The sequence below is a fragment of the Cryptomeria japonica genome, chromosome 1, assembly GCF_030272615.1.
Source record: "Cryptomeria japonica chromosome 1, Sugi_1.0, whole genome shotgun sequence".
NCBI classification, from domain to species: Eukaryota; Viridiplantae; Streptophyta; class Pinopsida; order Cupressales; family Cupressaceae; genus Cryptomeria; species Cryptomeria japonica.
In genome coordinates, this window is record NC_081405.1 from 213,257,192 (window position 1) to 213,279,086 (window position 21,895).

Consider the following 21,895-nt stretch of genomic DNA (forward strand, 5'->3'; position numbering starts at 1 on the left):
AGTTACCAAAATATGTGCTCCCCCTAAGCAGATGATCTTCTCTGGATAATCATTTTTCTCTGTCCACTACTCCCCCTTTGACATCAATGACAAAGGTTGTCAAAAATTGTCAAACGAGTGCAAAAATTTCACCTCAAAGTTTGTAACTAGTTGGTTACAATCTAAAATATGTCTGCCAAAACCAAATTTAAACTCTACATGAATCTATTGTTGTCATTCAAGGTTGCCTCGGTCTATTGGATTGTGTCGGTGAGATGATGCATATTCTCTTTCGGTGATCTTTCTCCTTGAAGTAATGCCTTAGAGATTTCATTTCTCAGAGAGATAAGATTGTCCAACTTGGGACCAAGTTTATACTTAAGCTCTCTAGCATTAGCCTTAATCCTTGCCTTTTCTTTCTCAAATTTCTCCAATTTCTCCTCAAAACTTGTTATTTCCTTCTCAATAACTAATATAGGTTTGGATGAACCAATTATGTTATCATCTATGTCATCTATCTCCTTATGTACTCTGATTATTTCCTTTTCTATGTCCTTTGTCAACAAATGTGGCTTGCATGTTTCTCTATACAACTCTTTATATTCCAAAATTGTAGTATTTAGTGTCGTTAAAAGTGTTTTTATGTGTTTTGTGCACTTCTTTATTGTATCCTCAAAGAATTTGTCCTTCTCCTTTTCAACTTTCTCTTTGAATGTGTCCTCATTCATCTTGTCAACCGTTATTACATTCTCGGTAATGAATTTGGACAATGTGTCCAACTTACCTAAAGAATCCTTTACATGATCTATATTACATTTTGGTGCAATCAAGTTAAGTATTAGTATTGTGTCATCAATTGCTTTGTAAGCCAATGCATTACAGTTAGTTATCTTCTTGATAGAGTCCAAGAGTACCTCTATCACATTAGTAGGCCTGAATTCACTCAATGAAGTACCAGATGTCTAACGAACTACCTTAAATACCTTTGTGCTTCCAGTGTTAGTAATCATTTAGCTTGTATTATCCTTTGGTGGATTAGTCTAAGTTTGCATTTCAACTAGTAAGGGTTTGGGTTTCTTAGTGATTATCGGTTTCTCTGCTTCAATGTGTACCTGTGCCTCTGTTAGTTTCTTTGTCGGTTTTTCCGTGTGCCTAACTGTCTGTATCTCTATCTTAGTAGGTTTCTCAGTGCTAGCATCTATACTTCCAGTATTCATTCCAGTGTCTAATGGTTGCTTAGCTTGTAATGTTTTCTTTGTTTGTTGTGTTTGAATCTCAACCTCAATAGTCTCTGTCGGTTGCTCAGCAATGCTACCACTGTCAACAATGTTATCCTTAACCTCTATATTGTCCTTATCCACAACAATGTTCACTTCTTGAGTATCCACATTCATGGTGAATAGAGTTTTAGATTTAGGATTAGTGTTATCATGTGTGATACCTTCACTTTCAGTAACCGGTGGATCATCAGAATGTATAGGTGTAGTATCCAAGGGTGGTGACAAATTATCAGTTATCTTGATGTTTGGTATTCCACCAACTTTACCTTTCCGTTTGTCCTTATCCTTCTGATAAACTTTGAATGTTTTCTTTGGCCTATTCAATTCTTCTTGTTTTTCCTTTTCCACAAAGAAGACATCCTATTTATCAGCAGTCTCCTCTGCAATCTCATTTACTCTACCTACCATCAAACTTACTTGCCGGTGACCACTAGCAAAAACAGATCTGTTAGCCTCACAAATTAGGTCATCAATCTCTTCTTTTGAGTTAACTAGATGTACAACTAGAAGTTTTTCAACTTTAAGTTTCTTGTCCAATTTCATTACTACAATCTTCTTTGCATCTAGCCTTCTATACAATTCATTAGGCAAGTCATCCACAACTTCAATTAAAACTTTCTTGTATATGTCTAGATGTAAGATTATACTAATTTCAATGCTTTCCTTTTCTGAATCATTGAATGTGTTATACAATTTTCTCACATTAGCCAAATTACCATCATTCATTATTTCATTTAGCAAATTATCCAATGAAGGTATAACCATTTTCTGTTTCTTTTTGGGAGTTAGTTTCTTAGCCGGTTGCCTTACTGCCTATTGTTTCTTTCTTAAACTCCTTGTTCTTTTGGGTGGAGGAGAGGGTACTGGTGAAGATTTTCTCTTCCTTTCAACTCTTTTGAATTCAACTGGTATCTCACTGTCAGAAGATGTGCCAACCGGTGAAATGTGTGCCTCTGGTTGCATTCCTTCTAGTTCACTAGCCTTTATACCAGTAATGTTCATAACATTTTCTTGTATTTCCTTTACCTTCTTTGATGCACCTCTTATATACTTTTCTCTTCTCTTCCTTTGCTTCATTGTTTTCACTTCACTTTCAATTATTTTTGTACTACCAAAAACTTCTTCCGTTGGTTCTCTGGTGCATCTAACAAAGATTTTGCATAAGTCTCAATAATGTTGAGATCTACCTCATAACCCATTTTAGTTACCCATATAGTTCTAGGAAGCACCGCTTCCATCCATGTCTCACCCTTGTTGATAACAAAACAAATTTATTTGTCATATTTATCCACTACACTCTGTGGTAGTCTTTCTCTGGTTTTCATTTTGGCTTGAAAAACTTTAAAGTATTTAGTGATGTTGTTTTCCTTAGTAGTACCCATGCTAGTGAAAGCTTCCTGTAATTGTTTTCCTACCAGTATGTCATATCCAAAGTCTTTTGGTCCTATACTAGGGATTTCCTTGGTGAAATACAACATTAAGAATACTAAGAGATTACCAAAGCAAAATGTCCCTTTCTTGTCTCCTTTAATCTTTTTTAAGTTATCTATGAGTTTATCCTTTAGCCATTCACACACATCAATCATTGCATTATTGTTTACCATTTCATAAGCACTATTAATGCAAAGACTAGAAACTGAATTAAGTCTGTTTGCATGAGTAGTCTTGTAACTAAGTATCATACTTATGAATCTCACACTGATGTCCTTGATGTCATTCACTCTTAAAGATCTACTATCAGATGTTGCTCTGGTTAGGGTCATGACTTTCTTGTTAGGAACCTTCTTGGTTTTGTCTGGTCTGCTGTCGGTTGAGGGTAAACCTGTTACTACTCTAATTGCTTGTCAGGTGAATTTGCAGATAGAATCTAACCAAATAAATTCTCCATGTTCCCTACTTAGGACAATTCTCACTACTTCTTCCAGAAATTTAGGGATATTCAAAATTTCAACAAAACCTAAAGTATCCACAATCTTCTGTTCAGGTTTGATAGTGCCATTTTCATAAAAAATTACGTTTCTAAACATTTTTAACAACTCCTCAGAACCTAATTCTTCAATGTTGCAGTGAATATATATCCTAGGGTCTTCAGCATAAGCTACACCTTTAGGAATCTTTGAAAATGCACCTATGGAATCATCTTGGTTAGCTACTTCAGGAATAATTTTGAACATGGGCCTAGGGCATTTTACATTTTCCATGATAGTAGGGTTTGCAATAAATTTGGGAGCAGAAGAAGAAGCCATTTGAAAAATACCTTTAGTTGTCTAAGAATGTCTGAATGCTTGAAAGAAATCACTTCACACCTTCGCCTTGAATGCCTTCACTTAGATTCTGTGCTCTCTGCTAATTTGAATGCTCAATGAATCAAAAGTGAAGGAAAACCATTGGTTTATAATGACTTTTCCTTCAACCACATTAAATTCTCACTGGTTAAGTGAAAACTTAACACATCGGCTGGTAAAGAAGAAATCTATCTTCTCACTATCAATTAAGGGTAATCTACATGATATTCAATTTGCTGCAATACCCCAAAAGCGTTACTTTTCAGTTGGATGAAGAATCTCCTACCGGTGGAGTAATACTCTATTCTACCAGTGAAGAAATAGTCTCATCAACATTCTGATATGTCTTTCTAATCAATTGTTTTGAAAATTCTTGCTTTACCTCATCTACCTTTTCTTTGCCTTTCAAACTGGGTCCTTTATTATTCGCCGGTGAAGTCTTGCTTCTACAAAATTTTGAAATATGTCCAATTTTGTTACAAGCATAACAAGTCACATTATTCTTCTGAGTAGCCTTTCCATATCCTATGCCGGTTTGTGTTCTGCATTGATTAGATAAGTGCCCAAATCTTCCACAAACATAACATCTTACATTCATTCTGCACTTTTCTAAATTATGACCAACTTTGTTGCATTTGGAACATTGACCGGTGGGTGCATTAATGTTTTGATTGTTTCTAGATCTACACTGATTTTCTCTATTACCATACTTGTTACAGTTAAAGCATTTTCCATTAAATTTATAAGCATTAGGTTGTCTTACCAATTTACTATGATCATGATTGTTTGCAGTACTGGAACTTTCTCCAACTTCAAATCCAAGTCCATTAGTATCTCCATTAGGTTTCTGAATTTTTAGCATATTATCAAACTCCTCTAAAATTTTCTTGAATTTCTCTTTGTGGTGAGTTGTAGTAGCCAACTCATTTTCTAGAATTCCCATTTGTCTCATATGTTCAATTTTATCATGTTGCATGTGAATCAGATCTATCTTCAACATATCATTTTCATGACTGAGTCTTAGATTTTCATTTCCAACATCGTTGAGTCTCCTAGTCAAGTCTTCTTCATTCTTCTTCCTTTCTTCAATGTCTTTACAAAATCTCATAGTCATATCTTGCATTTCATTCCTCATAGTACTATTTTCTTGTCTCAATTTGTTCACAAGTTCATTAAGAGTTTCCTTTTCATCATTATCATTCTACATCTTCTCATGAAATTCTTTTCTTTTATTTTGAGCTATAGTAAGATTCTCCTAAAGTAGTTGAATGAATTCATGTGCAGTCCTTATATCATCTTCAAGTTTGATATTCTTCAACTTTTCCGCATCATAGTCTACAAGAGCTCCTTCCAATTATTTTCTTAAGTTCTCCATCTGTAGCAGTGTCAGAATCTTCCTCAAGTTGTTAGGCTTATGAAAATAGAGGACTAGGCTCTGATACCAATTTTTAGGATTAATGATAGTCCCAAAGATACTAAGAGGGGGGGGGGGGGGTGAATCAGTATCTAACCGGTTAGCAGAATATTTAACCTTATTAAGAACTTTGCATTCAAAAATAGTGTACCAGTAAATAAGAATTAATGTAGTAATAGGAACAATAAAGACAACATAGAAAACACACCATAACACAAGATATTTAATGAGGAAACCCGGTGTGGGAAAAACCTTGGTAGGATTTGTGACCCACAATATTCACTCACTAGCCAATGAATAAATATTACTTACAATGAGGGGCCTGCACATGCAGGAAGGCCAACTGCCTAGAGCTCACTGCTCAATAAGAGTCTCACTAACTACAAAATTGGATTATAAAATCTAATACAATGTACTACTTCAAATCAGCATCAACTATGCTAGGTTCAATACCGGTTTAAGCTCATTCTATAACCAAAACCTTCGCTGTCACTTATATCACCTTATACAAAATATCATTCATATATTTTCTCCATGCATACTTCCTTCTACACAAAATGATTGTTGGTAAATGCACACTCCAATGAGAAATTGTAGGTGATTGAAGGTATTTTCATTGATGGAAACCTTACAATCATATGATACCGATAGGCACCAGCATCGGCAGACTCTACACTGGCATACAGTTCGCCGACACCGAAAAGATTGATTGCTGACACCATGGCCGACAAGAATTTTATTTAATTATATTTTGTATTTAATTGTAAAATATTTTTGTAAGAAGACATGGCGGATTGTAATAAGACTCATATAAGTATGAGATCTTGTAGATCTTATAGGAAGAGGATATGGTTAGATTGTTGCAGACCTAATGTGCGAATTGTAAGGCAGATTTTGGATAAGGGTTTATGATTATTTCAAAGCTTAAACCAGTACTGAACCTGGCATAGCAAATGTTGATCTGAAGCAGTACATGACATTGGATTTGTATAATCCATTTTTATAAGTCAGTGAGACTTCTTTTGTAACTGAGCAGTGAGCTCTAGGCACTTGGCCTTCCTGCATGTATAGGCCCCTATTGTAATAGTAATATTCTCTTATTGGCCAGTAAACGAATATTGTGGGTTACAAATCCCACTGAGGTTTTTCCCACACTGGGTTTCCTTGTTAAAATATTGTGTTATGGTGTGTCTTTCATGTTATGGTTATTGTTCTTATTTACTGCATTAATTTTGGTTTACCGATACATAGTTTTGGAATGCTTTTTCATATAATAAGTTCAGAAAATTCATTAACCGGTTAGATACTAATTCACCCCCCCCCCCCCTCTTAGCATCTTTGGGAATCCTAACAATTGGTATCAGATCCCGGTCCTCTATTTTCAAAAACCTAACAACTTGAGGAATATTCTGACACTGGTAGAGATGGAAAACTTGAGAAAGCAATTGGAAACAACTCTTTCAGACTTTGATACAGAAAAAGTGACAAATATCAAACTTGAAGATGATCTGAAGGCTGCACAAGATATCATTTAAGGACCTTAGGAGAATCTCACTATTGCAAGAAACAAGAAAAGAGAACTTTCTGAAAAGATGCAGAATGATGATGATGATGATGAAAAGGAAAATCTTAATGATTTGGTAAACAAACTGAGACAAGAAAATAGTACAATGAAGAATGAGATGTAGGATATGACTATGAGATTTTGTAAAGAGACTGAAAATCGGAAGAAGAATGAAGATGACTTGGTTAGAAGACTAAATGATGTTGGAAATGAAAACACAAGACTCGGTCATGAAAATGATATGTTGAAGATAGATTTAATGCATACACAAAATGACAAAACTGAACTCATGAGATAGAAAGATTTCTTGGAAAATGAATTGGCAACTACAAATCAACACAAGGATAAATTCAAGAAAAGTTCAGAAGAACTTGATGACATGCTGGAGAATCTGAAACATAATGGTGATACAAATGGCCTTGGCTTTGAAGTTGGTGAAATCTCCAGTACTGCAAACAATCATGATCACAGCAAACCGGTAAGACAACCTAATGCTTACAAATTTAATGGGAAATGCTTTAACTATAACAAGTCTGGTCATAGAGAAAATCAGTGTAGATAGAAATTATTAGAACACTAATACACCCACTGGTCAATGTTCTAAATGCAACAAAGTTGGTCATAATTCACAAAATTGCAAAATGAATGTAAGATGTTATGCTTGTGGAAGATTTGGACACTTATCTAATCAATGCAGAACACATACTAGTATAGGATATGGGAAAGCTATTCAGAAAAACAATGTGACTTTTTATGCTTGCAACAAGATTGGACATATTTCAAAATTTTGTAGAAGTAACACATCACTGGAAAACAACAAAGGACCCAGCTTGAAAGGTAAAGAAAAAGTTGAAGAGGTAAAGCAATAATTCTCAAAGCAATGGATTAGAAAGTCAAATCATAATGTTGATAGGAATACTCCTCCACCGGCAGAACAGAGTGTCACTCCACTGGCAGGAGGTTCTTCATCTAACTGAAGAAAAATCCCTTGGGGGTATGGCAACAAATTGAAAACATGCTAATTTACACTCGGTTGATGGTGAGAAGTTGAATTACTTCCTTACCGGTAGATGAGTTAAGTTTTTGACTTAACCGATAGGCATTAAATGTGGTAGTTGAAGGAAATAACATTATAAAGCAAGTGTTTTGGCTCCTTTTTCATTCACCAAGCATTCAAATCTCCAAAGAGCGCGAAAATCCCGAGCGAAGGCATCCTTAGCAAAAAGTGAAGTAGTTCATTCAAGCACTCATCCTAAAGGGAGATTAAGGTATTTATAACTATGGCTTCTTCATCTACACCTGAATTTATTGCAAACCCTACTATGATTGAAGTTATCAAGTTCCCTAGACCCATGTTCAAACTTATTCCCAAAATTGCAAAGAAAGATGATACCCTAGGATCATTTTTGAAAATACCTAAGGGGGTAGTTTATGTAGAGGATCCTAGAATGTATATACACTGTCATATTAAAGAACTAGGAGATGATGAAATTAAGAACATGTATAGGACTGGAATCTGTGATGCAAATGGTAATATTAAACCGGAACACAAGGTAGTGGAAACCCTAGGTTTTGTGGACATTCTTAGTATCCCTGATTTTCTGAAAGATGTGATAAGGATAGTCATGAGAAGAGTCCATGGTGAATTCTTTTGGTTGGACTCCATCCATAAGATCACTAAAGAGGCAGTTAGGGCAGTAACAGGCTTTCCTTCCACCGGTAGCAAGCCTGAGAGAACTAAGAAAGTTTCAGATGACACTGTGATGACCTTAACCGGTGCAACATTTGACAAAAGATCCCTAAGAGTCAATGATGTGAAGGATATCAATGTTAGATTTGTCAGTATGATTCTTGGTTATAAGGCTACACATGCAAACAGACTAAACTTTGTCTCTAGCTTATGTATTAAAAATACTTTTTACATGGTTAATGACAATGCAAGAATTGATGTATGTGAATGGCTTAAAGTTGAACTGATAGACAACCTGAAGAAAATCAAAGGTGATAAAAGGAACCTTCAGATTTGGTAACTTGCTTATGTGCTTAATGCTATACATTAACAAGGAAGTACCCGGTATTGGTAGGAAAGACTTTGGGTTTGATATATCGGTAGGAAAGCAACTGTTAGACATACTAAACAACATGGGAGATGATAGAGAGAAAAACATAAATGAATATATTCAAACTTTGAAAGCAAGAATGAAGACAAGAATAAGGCTATCTCAAGAAATTGTTGATAAGTATCAAAAAAAGATATGCTTTGTGATCAAGAAAGATGACATCTGGATGGAGGCAGTTGTCCCAAGAACTATTTGGGTTATCGACATGGGATATGAGATAGATGAAAACATAATTGAAACTTATGCAAAAGCCCTCTTAGAAGCCCCTAAGGAACTGACATAAATAGTATTTGGCAATGCTGAAACAATTGAAGGTAGCATTCAATCTCAAAAAAGAGTTAAGAAAACTGAACAGATAGTGAAGAAGGGAACGAGACAGGCAAAAGCAATAAAAGAAGATGTATTGAACAAAATTGGTATTAAGGAAAGTGAACTAGAAGGACTTCAACCAGAAGCACATCTTTCACTGGTTGCAACTTATTCTGACAGTGAGATCGGTTGTATTCAAAAGGGTAGAAAGAAAAAGAAAACCCTTACTAGCACCCTCAGCTACACCCAAAAAGACAAGACAAAAACAACAGGTAGTGAGGCTCCCAACTAAAAAGATGACACCTAGAAAGAAAAAGAAAAAATACGTTATTCCTCCACTTGACAACCTATTGAATGAAATAATAGATGATGGAAACTTATCAAATGTAAGTAAATTGTGTGATACTTTTACAAATGAGGAGAAAGAAAACATAGAAAATAGTATCATCTTACACCTAGATATTTATAAGAAAGTTTTGATAGAGGTTGTAGATGATTTGCCTAGTGATCTATATAGGTGGCTTGATGCTAAAAGGTTAGCCATTATGGAACTAGACAAGAAAATCAAGATTGAGAAATTGCTAGTTGTTCATCCAGTGAAATCAATTGAGGAAATTGATGAATTGATCAATGAAGCAAACAGGACAGTCTTTTCTAGTGGTCACCGACATGTAAGTCTAATGGCCGACAAAATAAATGAAATCTCTAAAGAAACAACTAATAAATGGGACATCTTTTTTGTGGAGAAAGAAAAACAAGAAGAACTAAAATGACCAAAACACTTTAAGGTGTACCAAAAGGATAAAGACCTAGGAAAAGGCAAAGTAGGTGGACCACCAAATATAAAAGTGACAGACAATTTGCCACCACCTTTAGTTATTCCACTGGTACTAACTGATAGTTCATTGGCTACTGAGAATGTGGAGACTCCGCATGAGGATACAAATCTTGATTCTAAGGTGTTATACACAATGAATATTGACACTCAAGAAGTCAATATTATGGTGGATAAGGAATCAACTGAGAAGATAGATGTGGCAACAGGCAGAAAATATTGAAATTGAAAACATTGGAGTTGGGAAAGAACAACAAACTGAAGAATCAAATGATCCCCTGGATATTGGAAAGATAGAGACCACAAATGTGAATACTAATGCATCTATAGAGCCACCGACAACTACTGAAACTAAAAAACCAACTGAGTCATCGGTAGTAGACAATACCGAGGTAAACAAAGAAAAACTGGCAGTGGACACTACAGTGAAATCATCTGAAGTACAAATAGAGAAACCATCAGAGCAACAAGCTCTTGCTAAGGAAAACATAGAGAAACAAGTAGAGAAATAGGCTCCTTCTTAGGTACCTACTCAGACTGTACCACCGGCTTCATCTAAAAAGCCCAAGCCTTTGGTAGTGGAAATGCAAACTCAAACAAATCCTCCAGAGAAAGAGGAAAGCAAAGCTATCACTACAACTGGTTGACTATAGATTGTGAGAACAATTAGACAGTCATCTAGCACATCAATGACTAAATTCAAGCCAACAAATGTAACAGAGGTACTCTTGGATTCAATAAAAAAATAACAGAGTGCAATGCACAAGGTTATAAGGCTATAGATGACACTTTACCAATTTTGAAGATGATAGCTCCAAAGTGTAACACAGATAACAAAGATTCTTTGAGATAATTATACACATTATCTAAGTATATAACTGGCAACCTAATAACACTGGACTAGAAAAATGAAGATACATTCAAAGAGAAAATGAATAAGGAGAAAGAAAAATTCTTTAAGGAAACAGTGAAGAAGAATAAGGAACTAATGGAAACCTTATTACTGCCATTAGGAGAAATAATTTTGGACATAGAAACTATATAGAGATACCTGTAAAACTGATATTTTGATAAAGGACATAGATTTAGAGGTCAGCAAAGCACAAAAAGAAATCAACAATATTGCTGACAACTTAATAGGAACATCAGATTCATTTTTGGAAGTTGAAAAGAATATTGTAGTTCTTGAGGAGAAAATTGAAAAGTTAGAAAAAGATAAAGAAAAGATAAAGTTTAAGGCAAAGGATTTAAAATGCAAACTAGGCCCTAAATTGGATTACCTCATTTCTTTGAGAAAATAAATTTTTGAGGCTCTAGTTCTAGGACTTAAGGCACCGGAAGAGAAAATGCATATACTCATCGGTACAATTTAGAGAACAGAAGCGACATTAAAGGATAGCGAGAAGTTCAGCGATAGTCAAAATTTTGCATTCGCAGACATCTATCAGATTGTAACCCACTGGTTACAAGGATCTAGGTAGGAACAACACTCCATTGACAGTGAATGATAGCCTTTGTCATTGATTCCCAAGGGGGAGTAGTGGATATGAGAAAAATTATCAGAAGAAATACATCCTCAGCTCAGGGGGAGCACACATTTTGGTAACACAGTTTTGACAAGTTTTGGTAGATTCTTTTTTGGACACTTTTTGGATTTTTCTCATGAGTGTTTCCATCAATGCAAAAGGGGGAGATTGTTGGCAAATGCACACTCCAATGAGAAATTGTAGGTGATTGAAGGTATTTTCATTGATGGCAACTTTACAATCATATGATATTGGTAGACACTGACACCGACAGACTCTACACCGGCATATAGTTCACCGACACTGAAAAGATTGATTACCGGCACCATGGTTGACAAGAATTTTGTTTAATTATATTTTGTATTTAATTGTAAAATCTTTTTGTAAGCCGACATGGTAGATTGTAATAAGACTCATATAAGTATGAGATCTTGTAGATCTTTTAGGAAGAGGATATGGTTAGATTGTTGCTGACCTAATATGCGAATTGTAAGGCAAATATTGGATAAGGGTTTATGATTATTGCAAAGCTTAAACCGGTACTAAACCTGGCATAGCGAATGCTGATCTAAAGAAGTACATGAAATTGGATTTGTATAATCGATTTTTGTAAGTTAGTGAGACTTCTTTTGTAACCGAGTAGTGAGCTCTAGGCACTTGGCCTTCCTGCATGTGCAGGCTCCTATTGTAATAGTAATATTCTCTTATTGGATAGTAAGCGAACATTGTGGGTCACAAATCCCACCGAGGTTTTTTCCACACTGGGTTTCTTTGCTAAAATATTGTGTTATGGTGTGTCTTTCATGTTATGGTTATTGTTCTTATTTACTGCATTAATTTTGGTTTACCGGTACACAGTTTTGGAATGCTTTTTCATATAATAAGTTTAGAAAATTCATTAACTGGTCAGATACTGATTCACCCCCCCTCTCACTATCTTTGGGAATCCTAATAATGACCTATAATATCTCATACATATATATGGGTCTTTTACAATATTCCATGTTGGCTTTACAAAAGATAATTACAATTAAATACAATAGACAAAAGTGTATTCCCTGTTGGCTAGGGTGTCAGTATGCATTGTTGTTGTTGCTGGTGAAGTGTCTACCAGTGTATGTAGATGTCTATGCCGGTGCCGGTGTATGTAGATGTCTATGCCAGTGCTGGTGCCTACCGATGGCTTTACCAGATGAATGCCAGAAGGTTGCCAGATGGTTGCCATCACTGACAACACCAACTATTCTCATAAGAGTGTAGAATGCCAACAATTCCATGTTGGATTAAGACCAAAACAATAATAACAAATCCATAAATCATCTCAAGGCATTCCAGTAATGTGTAGATGTGAGGCCCTACCCCAACTCAGCTTGACATTTTCAGTTATTTTCATATTGAGACTATTATGGATGATTTATTTTATGCTTTGTGGATTTAGAACCTATATGATTCCATGATTTGGATCACATTGACGTATATTGATGCTTCATTTTATGCATTATGATTATGAAACTTTATATGTTACTAGAGTAGAATTACTTTGAAATGGTGAATGTCATTATTGGAATTGCAGGACTTCATTTTGATGATAGAAAAAGGATGCTTATTTTATGAATGGTTCAATTTTGAGAATTATGATAGTTGCTTATGTGGAATCAAATTTGAATGAATGGAAAAATTAAATTATTATTGTCAAATGTATGAGTGTTTGATGTGCAATGAAATCCATGTATTTAATTCTATATGATTGTGATTAGCTGGAATTACTAATGTGTTAATTGAGATGCATAGGAAAATTATCCATGTGACCATGGAATTAATATGGAGAACCAAACCTAGACCAATGTAAATTTCTTAAGCCAGGGGTTGTCTATTTGGAGAGACAACACCCCATTTGTAATGTATTTTATTTGTGAAAGTAAATGACGCATGTGTGTTAATTTGATTTTATTTAATTGTGTAAACCTACAAGAGACAATTTCCATGTGTGATTTTTATATTGTATTTAATTGTGTCACTTGACACGTGATGATTAGTGTCATTGATTTTGACTTGTCTCTTGGAGGGAGTTTTGTTCTACCAAAGCCATTCAAACACAAGAGTGTGGTCCCAAATTTGCCTTGGGTAGGGAGTCTTGGGAGTGGTCAACTTAGGTTTGACCCGTAGGTTAACTTCAGTTGGGTTTCTAAGGGGTCAAATGGACTTCTAGGGTCAGTTCTAGGGCTTTTCCAAAGGTCCAAAGGGTAGACCTATGGGTTAGGGGTATTTTTAACCATGTGACTACTCCCATGTGACTGTTTAGTCACCCCAAAAAGTGGTTTTTCCAAGGTGAGCGAAAATTTAACTTAAAAGGTTCCTCCTAGGATAGACAACCTTCCCTTTTGATGTCAAACTGTCTTCCCCATCCTCTCTCACCTTTTCCCTTTCCAGTTTTAGTAATATGTAAGAGGTTGGGAAGAGAAACCAATGGGAACTCTCACCTTACCCAAGTGGTTGGGAAGTGTGTGAGAGGCCTTCTTAGGCAAGGATTAGGGACTTAGTGAGTAATCACCCACTCTCCATTGTTGGAGACTATGCATTTTTTTTGAAAATTAGTTGTAGGATAGAATTTTGGTGAAGTGTTGGTGGAAAGTTTGTGTGGATTTGGGCAACTCATCCCCAACTAAGTCTAACATACCTATTGGCAGATTAAGGTTGGTTTTACTTCCTTTTGTTTATGTTGTTTATGTTGTTTTTGAAAGAAAGAAATGCTTGTATGAAGAGATGTGTATATGTAATTGTTTTGTAGGAGAAAAATGTAAATTTTCATTTCCATGTTCTTTGTTTTATGTGTTCTTGTTTTGGAGTGTCCAAAGCCTCCTACTCTTGGGAGAGTAGGATGGTCTTGGGGTGGAAGAAGTATGACAGCCTTAGGTGAGAGGCTCTCCTTCTGGAGACTGATCTCAAGGGTGTCCTTTGTGACCCTTGCTGCATAGCCTTGTGTATGCATTTTGGGGTCATAAGGGGAGAAAATATGGCTTTTATGCCTTTGGGGGGACATAAGGTGTGGAGATGAAATTTGTTGTATTTTGTTTTGCCATGAGGTGGCTTGAGTTGTATTAGTCTTGAAATCTCCCCAATGGTACTTGGTTCACTTCCACCCGTGGAAAGTTCATCACAAGTTGTGGTGAGAGTGTAGCTTGGGATGGTAAAATGCATGTTGAGTGTTTGCCCCTTATTTGTTGTGTTGGTTGTTTGTTTGTAACCCGTCTAGTACTTGGTTCTCCAAGCTCAGGGGTGGCTTCTAGTAAGCCTAGGTTGGGAGGTGAGCTCTCCATGGTCAAGTTGTGTTTTATTGTAGGTTGCTTGGGATGGAAAAGAAAGGATAAAGGGATTTGTTGCTATTTTATGTTGCAGAAAAGTTTAAGGGAAAAATGTATTTAATATTGTAGCTTGCAAAAAAAAAGAGAGCCATTGTTGTATTTATATCCCAAGGAAAAGAAGAGTATGTATTTTTTTTTATTCATATTCCTATGGAAGGGAAATATTAGTTGGGTTTTCAAACCCATTTGTATTATTATTACTTTGTATTTTAATTTGCTAAAGAAATGTATTTCTCCTATTTTGGTTAGTTTTGCAAAAAGGGAAGATGAAATATAAAAGTTTGTATTTGAATCTTCATTTAAATATATATATATATATATATATATATATAAAGTTGTTGCATTTATGTTTATTTTGCAAATAAATTAGTTCTGTTATTACATGTTCATCTGTGTTTATTTATGCTGCTGAAAATAAATTAAATCTGTTATTGTGTGATCATTTATGTTTATTTGTGCTGCTGCAAATAAAATAAATCTGTTATTTGTTCTTTTATTTATTGCAGAAAATAATTCCTATTGTAGTAGCCTATTTTATTTAAGAAAAAAAAGAGAAAGGAGGGTTAGCATTTTCATTTAGTTCTGTTGTTAAACCAAAAAGGATTACATTTAAGTTGTTGTTTTATGTGTATTTTAAATAATAGTTTTCAAAATGCTTTAAGTTAAAAAAAAAAGAGGGAAAACAGAATATAAAACATACATATTCCAGCCTTATAAAAGAGGATATTTTCTCTTTAACCTACTACAAAAATTTTAATAAAAAAAAAATCCTTGCATGCATTCTAAAGCTATAAAAGAAAAGAAAGGGTAATCTCATAAGTTAGTTTGCCTAAATGAGTTATAAATAAATATATATATATTATTCATTTAAATGTTTATGCTGAAAATCTGTTTATTAAAAAAAAAAAAAAATAGTAATGTATTTACATGTTCCTTTTGGACATATATTTATATGTATATATAAATATATATATATATACATATATATATATATAAATAATACAGGTTTATGTCTTTTAAGAAATTATTACATGTTAAACTCTTAAACAAAAAAAAAAAAAAAATATATATATATATATATATATAAATGTTATTTTTTTACATATTTTAAACACACACAAAAAAAAAAAAATTTAAAAAAAAATTGCTAGGAGGGAAGAGTGGGCCGCAGCTGTGGGCGGCGACGTCCACAGGGCTGCAGAAGCCGTAGTTGTGGGTGGCGACGTCCACAAACTACTCGAGTACGTAGCTATAGGCGGCGACGTCCACAGACTGTGGGTCACCGCAGCTGTGGGCGGCACTGTTTGTAGCCCGCGGTACACCCCCACACTGCCTCCTCCCACCTCCACGGAAACCCCCAACTCAGCCCTGCGCACCCGTCGTGGAAGAAAGTAGAGCGCTGCCTCCCATGGCCGCCGCTCCCACACCTACACACACACAAAAAAAAGAAGAAAAGATTTACACTCACACACAACACACACATAAAAAAAATAAACTCTCTCACACACATGCCCTAACCCTAATTTTGGGTTAGGGCAAATACACTTGGGTATATTTAAAAAAAAAATGTGTGAGATGGGTGTTTAAAAAGTTAGGGTTAGCATGTGAACTTTTAGAATTATTTTAAAAGTATATTAATATGATAAAGAAAAGAAAACCCCCCCCGCTCTCTTTGAATTATATTTATAAGTATGTATATATATATATACTTATATATAAATATATATATATATATATATATACTTATATATAAATATATATATATATGTAATTAAATTCTATATTTATATGGATTCAAAATAGTTATTTATAAATTAAGTAAAGCTCTTTTAATTATTAAATGGATGTAGAAGAATTCTAAAAAAAAAAAAAAAAGATTTTAAACTCTTTGTAAGGATAAATCCTTGGGGAAAATAAAAAGATATATGTAGGGTCAAGTTGGCCCCTCACAAATTTTTGATTATAAGGTAATTTAATTAATGGAAATTTTATTGAATAGATTTATTAAATCAAGGAGTTAGGGAAAATTAATTTTAGACCTTAAGTAATTAAAAGAACTATATGAGATCCTTAATATTCCCTACCAATTAAGTTTGAGATTATTTGCTAAGTGAGTTTAATTATTTATTAATGGAAGATAGTAATAACTCTTTGGAGAAATATTAGCTCGCTTATAACTTAGATTATTTATCACCTAATTAAGTTAGTTGTTTGATTCACTCCAAACATAGTTAAGACCAAACTAGTTTGCATTATTTTAATTAAGTTAGTCATACCAGGTTAAGTATTTAAAAAAAATTATTTCGTTTGTGCCCAAAAGTTTGGGCATGACATTTTGGTATCAGAGCAAGGTTACCAACACTAGGAACCTTTCTCCATTACGTTTCTCTATAAGTATTTAATTAATTAGATTATATTTATTTTTATTATATTTATTTTTAAATAGATAAAATAATTCTCCAAAAATATTTATTTATTTCATTTTATTTTATTTTCTTAAAAAGGATGCCTCCAACTACACGACAAGCTCGCAAACATGGTAGAGGCCCTAGGCGTGAATGCATGGCATGCGAAGAGGTCAATAGGGAGGAATCAGTTCTGGAAGTGAACCCAGAAGCTCCTCCCGAACGATTAGTTGACCCGAACCGAGATATCTTGGTAGCTCTACAGAACCTGATTAGCATAGTTCAGGATAGGCTTCCGGTAGTAGATCATAATGTTGAGAACCAAAACTCAGGAAGCCGTAGAACAGTGGAATGGGAACGGAGTAGGAGTCCACCTCATAATCCCATAGAGATTCAGGTTGGGCATGAGCCCAAGTCCATTCACCTACCAGCACCACCTCCAGTCGTAGCACCAGTGTATTATGAGAGGGCACATCGGGATCTAGGGGATCTAATCAAAGAGGTTATGCGTCTTCAGCCACCATCTTTTGTGGGATCTATCGACAGGGTAGAAGTAGAGGCATGGCTTTTGAGCCTAGATAGGTGCTTTGCATTGCGCTCATATGAGAGCAATCTAAAAGCATGTGCAGCGGTCCACTTATTGCGAGGAACAACCTCCACATGGTAGAGACAGGAAGAATATAAGTGTGGCTTAGAGATAGAAACCCTCACTTGGGAGATTTTCACAGAAAGATTCAGGGAGAGGTACTTATTAGAGCATTTTAGATAGCATAGGGTGGATGAGTTTCATGACCTTCAGCAGAAGGGTCTTTCAGTGACCCAGTACGAGAACAAATTCTTTGAACTCTTACTGTACATAGACTACCTGAAAGACGAGAAGCTTCTTGTCAATCAATTTATCAGAGGATTGAATTCTGGCATAGCAGGACCAGTGAGGATGGCCGCTCCAAGGAGCCTTCGGGTTGTCGTGGAGAAGGCTTTGATAGCAGAGGAGATTTAGGTCAGACCCCAAGACTCGAGGGATCAGTTCCAGAACCGTAACCCTACACTAGAGACTTACGAGTTTTAGAAACCCCATTGGAAAGGTAACAACAAACACACATTGGGGTTCTCCAAACCCCCTCCTCCATAGTAGTCACAGCAAAACCAGAGGCAGAGGCCTCCGCAGAGTCAGCAGGGTGCAAAGCCTAAGCAGTGGCAATCATAGGGTCAGAGGCAAGATTAGAGATCTCAAGCTCCTTATACACCTCTAGCGAGGACTCAGCAGTCCTCCAGAGGTGGGTATAGTGGTTCTAGTAGGACAGGGGGAGAGTCTTTCTCCAGACCACAGGGAGTGCAGTTTCAGGCACGTGGCACTTGCTTCACATGTGGAGCCATGGGACACATGGCGAGAGAGTGTCCTCAGGGTTAGATGGTAGGAAATAAGAGGATAGTAGCATCAGAGCTGACAGTTGGGGATATGGGTAAGTCCCATAGGGTCTTCGCAGCGGTTGACAACCTTTAGGCAGAGCATCAGGCCACGGTTATTGAGGTAGTAGGTATGATCAGAGGTAGCAGTGTATCTATATTATTTGATTCAGGAGCTACTGACTCTTTTATATCTCCATTGGTTATGGAGCATTGCGGGCTAATGGCAATTAGGCAAGAGGTCAGTTAAGAAGTGGAATTAGCTTCAGGGGCTAGAGTGTCAGTGGAATCAGAGGTTAGGGGTTGTCAGCTTCATATTGGTAATACCACCACTTTAGTAAACCTTAGAGTTACACCACTCAGATCATATGGCATCGTACTTGGCATGGATTGGCTTTATGCCCACAGAGCCAAGATGGATTATCACCTAAAAAGGATTGAGTGTGAGGATGATCATGGTTCTTCCATAGTTATCACTGGAATTCAGAGACCCGTGTCTCTTCGTATGATCTCCACCATACAGCTTAAGCGGAGCATGCGAAAGGGGTGTCAGTTATTTGCCATCACCATTAGTGATAAAGAAGAAGAAGAAGAAAATGAACCATCTATTAATGACCATCCTATTCTTAAGGGATTTTCAGATGTATTTCCTTCAGAGTTACCTAGTTTTCCGCCCCGTAGAGAGATTGATTTTCATATAGACCTTGTTCCAGGAGCCAAACTAGTTTCAAGAGCACCATATAGGATGACCACAAATGAGCTTAATGAGCTCAAGATACAACTTGAGGAACTAATAGAGAAGGACCACATTCGCCCTAGTGTATCCCCTTAGGGTGCACCAATCATCTTCGTGAAGAAGAAAGATGGATCTCTTCGATTATGCATGGATTACCGTCAGTTGAACAAAGTAACCATCAAGAACCGATATCCATTGCTCAGGATTGACGATTTATTCGACCAACTTTAGGGTGCCAAAGTATTTTCCAAGATTGATCTAAAGTCAGGGTACCATCAGTTGAGGATAGTGGATAGCGATATACACAAGACTGCATTTTGCACTAGATATGGCCACTATGAGTTCACCGTGGTCCCATTCGGTCTTACGAATGCGCCAACAGTTTTCATGAGTCTCATGAATGGAGTATTCCGTACATTCCTTGACTGTTTTGTGACTGTATTTCTCAATTACATATTGATATATTCACGGATTGAGGAGGAGCATGAGGAGCACCTGAGATAGGTTTTGTAGTGTTTGAGGGATAATCAATTATATGGCAATTTGTTGAATTGTGCTTTCATTAGAATAGAGGTCAAGTACCTTGGTCATGTTATATCCAGTGATAGGATCTCAGTAGACCCATCGAAGATCAGAGCCATTATGGATTGGCCAGTGCCTACCAGTGTGACAGAGGTTAGGAGCTTCATGGGCTTAGTAGGTTATTATCGACGTTTTGTTGAGGGATTCTCTAGAGTCGCTCATCCTATTACTTCTCTTCAGCGCAAAGGGAAGAAATTTGAGTGGATAGAGAAGTGCAAGAAGGCCTTTCAGGAACTTAAAAAGGCACTTACTACCGCACCTATCCTTGTAGTACCAGATCCTTTAGCTGATTTCATGGTTTGCATAGATGCTTCCCTAGAGGGTTTAGGAGCAGTCCTTATGCAGGGTGGTAGAGCTATAGCTTTTGAGTCTAGGAAACTCAAGACTCACAAGCTTAATTACCCTACTCATGACCTTGAGCTTGTAGCAGTAGTGCATGCACTTGTGAGGTGGAGACATTTCCTTTTGGGTCATCATTTTGAGTTGCACTCAGACCATCAGAGCCTTCAGTACATATTCACTCAGTCGAATCTTAATGCACGCCAGAGGAGATGGATGGAATTCTTGTGCGAGTATGATTTTGACATTCACTACATCAAAGGGAAAGAAAACATAGTTGCAGATGGTTTGAGTAGGAGACGTCATGAGGTATACACCATATCTATGGGCATGGATTTGAGAGATCGGATCATGCAGCAATTGCCAGAGGACGGATGGTATTTAGAGGTTTTCTAGGCTATACAATCTCAGGAAACTTTAGAAAGGAAATATGTGGATTATTCCTTAGAGTCCGATGGTTTATTATGCCATAGAGGGCGCATCTATATACCTTCTTCCAGGGGATTGCGGGAGCTCATTATCACAGAGGCTCATAGAGCTCTTTATGCAGCACATCCTGGGGTCAAGAAGATGCATGCAGACTTGAGGGAATTATACCATTGGCTAGGAATGTGACAACTTATTGTTGAGTTGGTAGCCCAATGCCTCGAGTGTCAGAGAGTCAAGGCAGAGCACCGCCATCCAGGTGGTTTGCTCCAATCTCATGCTATACCAGAGTGGAAGTGGGATACTATATCCATGGATTTCATCATTGGTCTCCCTATGTCATCTCATCGCCATGATGCCATCTTGGTGACAGTTGACAAGTTGACCAAAGTGGCCCACTTTTCACCAGTTCGTACCACCTTCACAGCACCAATAGTAGCACAGGTGTTCTTGCGAGACATTGTCAGACTTCATGGCGTTCCACGCAAGATCATTTCTGATAGAGATTCCCTCTTCACTTCTTCCTTTTGGAAGGCATTACAGGCAGCTATGGGTACCAAGTTCAATTTCAGTACAGCCTATCATCCGGAAACGGATGGCTAGACAGAGAGAGTTAATCAGGTGTTAGAGGATATGCTTCGCATGTACATCATGGATCACCAGACCAGATGGGAAGAGTACCTTCCCTTAGTGGAGTTTGCCTATAACAATGGGCATCACACGTCCTTGGGGATGCCACCCTATCAGGCATTATATGGCAGACCTTGTAGGACACCATTGAGTTGGGACCGCATAGAGGACATAGTTGCTATTGGTCCTAAGATAGTTCAAGATATGGAACAGCAGGTGGATTTGATTAGGCAGCGTCTTAGAGAGGCACAGGATAGATAGAAGAAATATGCAGATGCGAACAGGATAGATCGTAGCTACTTGATTGGAGACAGAGTCTTCTTGAGAGTGCAACCGCATAAGAGTCCAATCCGTTATGGAAAGGGTTCTAAGCTCGCACCTCGATTTGTAGGACCAGTTGCCTACCATTTAGCATTGCCACCTAGCCTGTCACGCATCTACAATGTGTTTCATGTTTTAGTTTTGAGGAAGTATATCTATGATGAGTCTCATATTCTAGATTGGGATGCCTTGCAGGTGGAGTTAGATGGGCAGCCAACTTTGGAGCCCATTCGCATTTTGGCACGCCGGACGCTAGGCCTTCGAGGTCGAGAGCTAGACCAGGTTAGGGTCCAGGGGGATTGCTATGATGAGGTCATAGCCTCATGGGAGGATGCAACACATATGAGATCACAGTACCCCCACCTTTTTGATGAA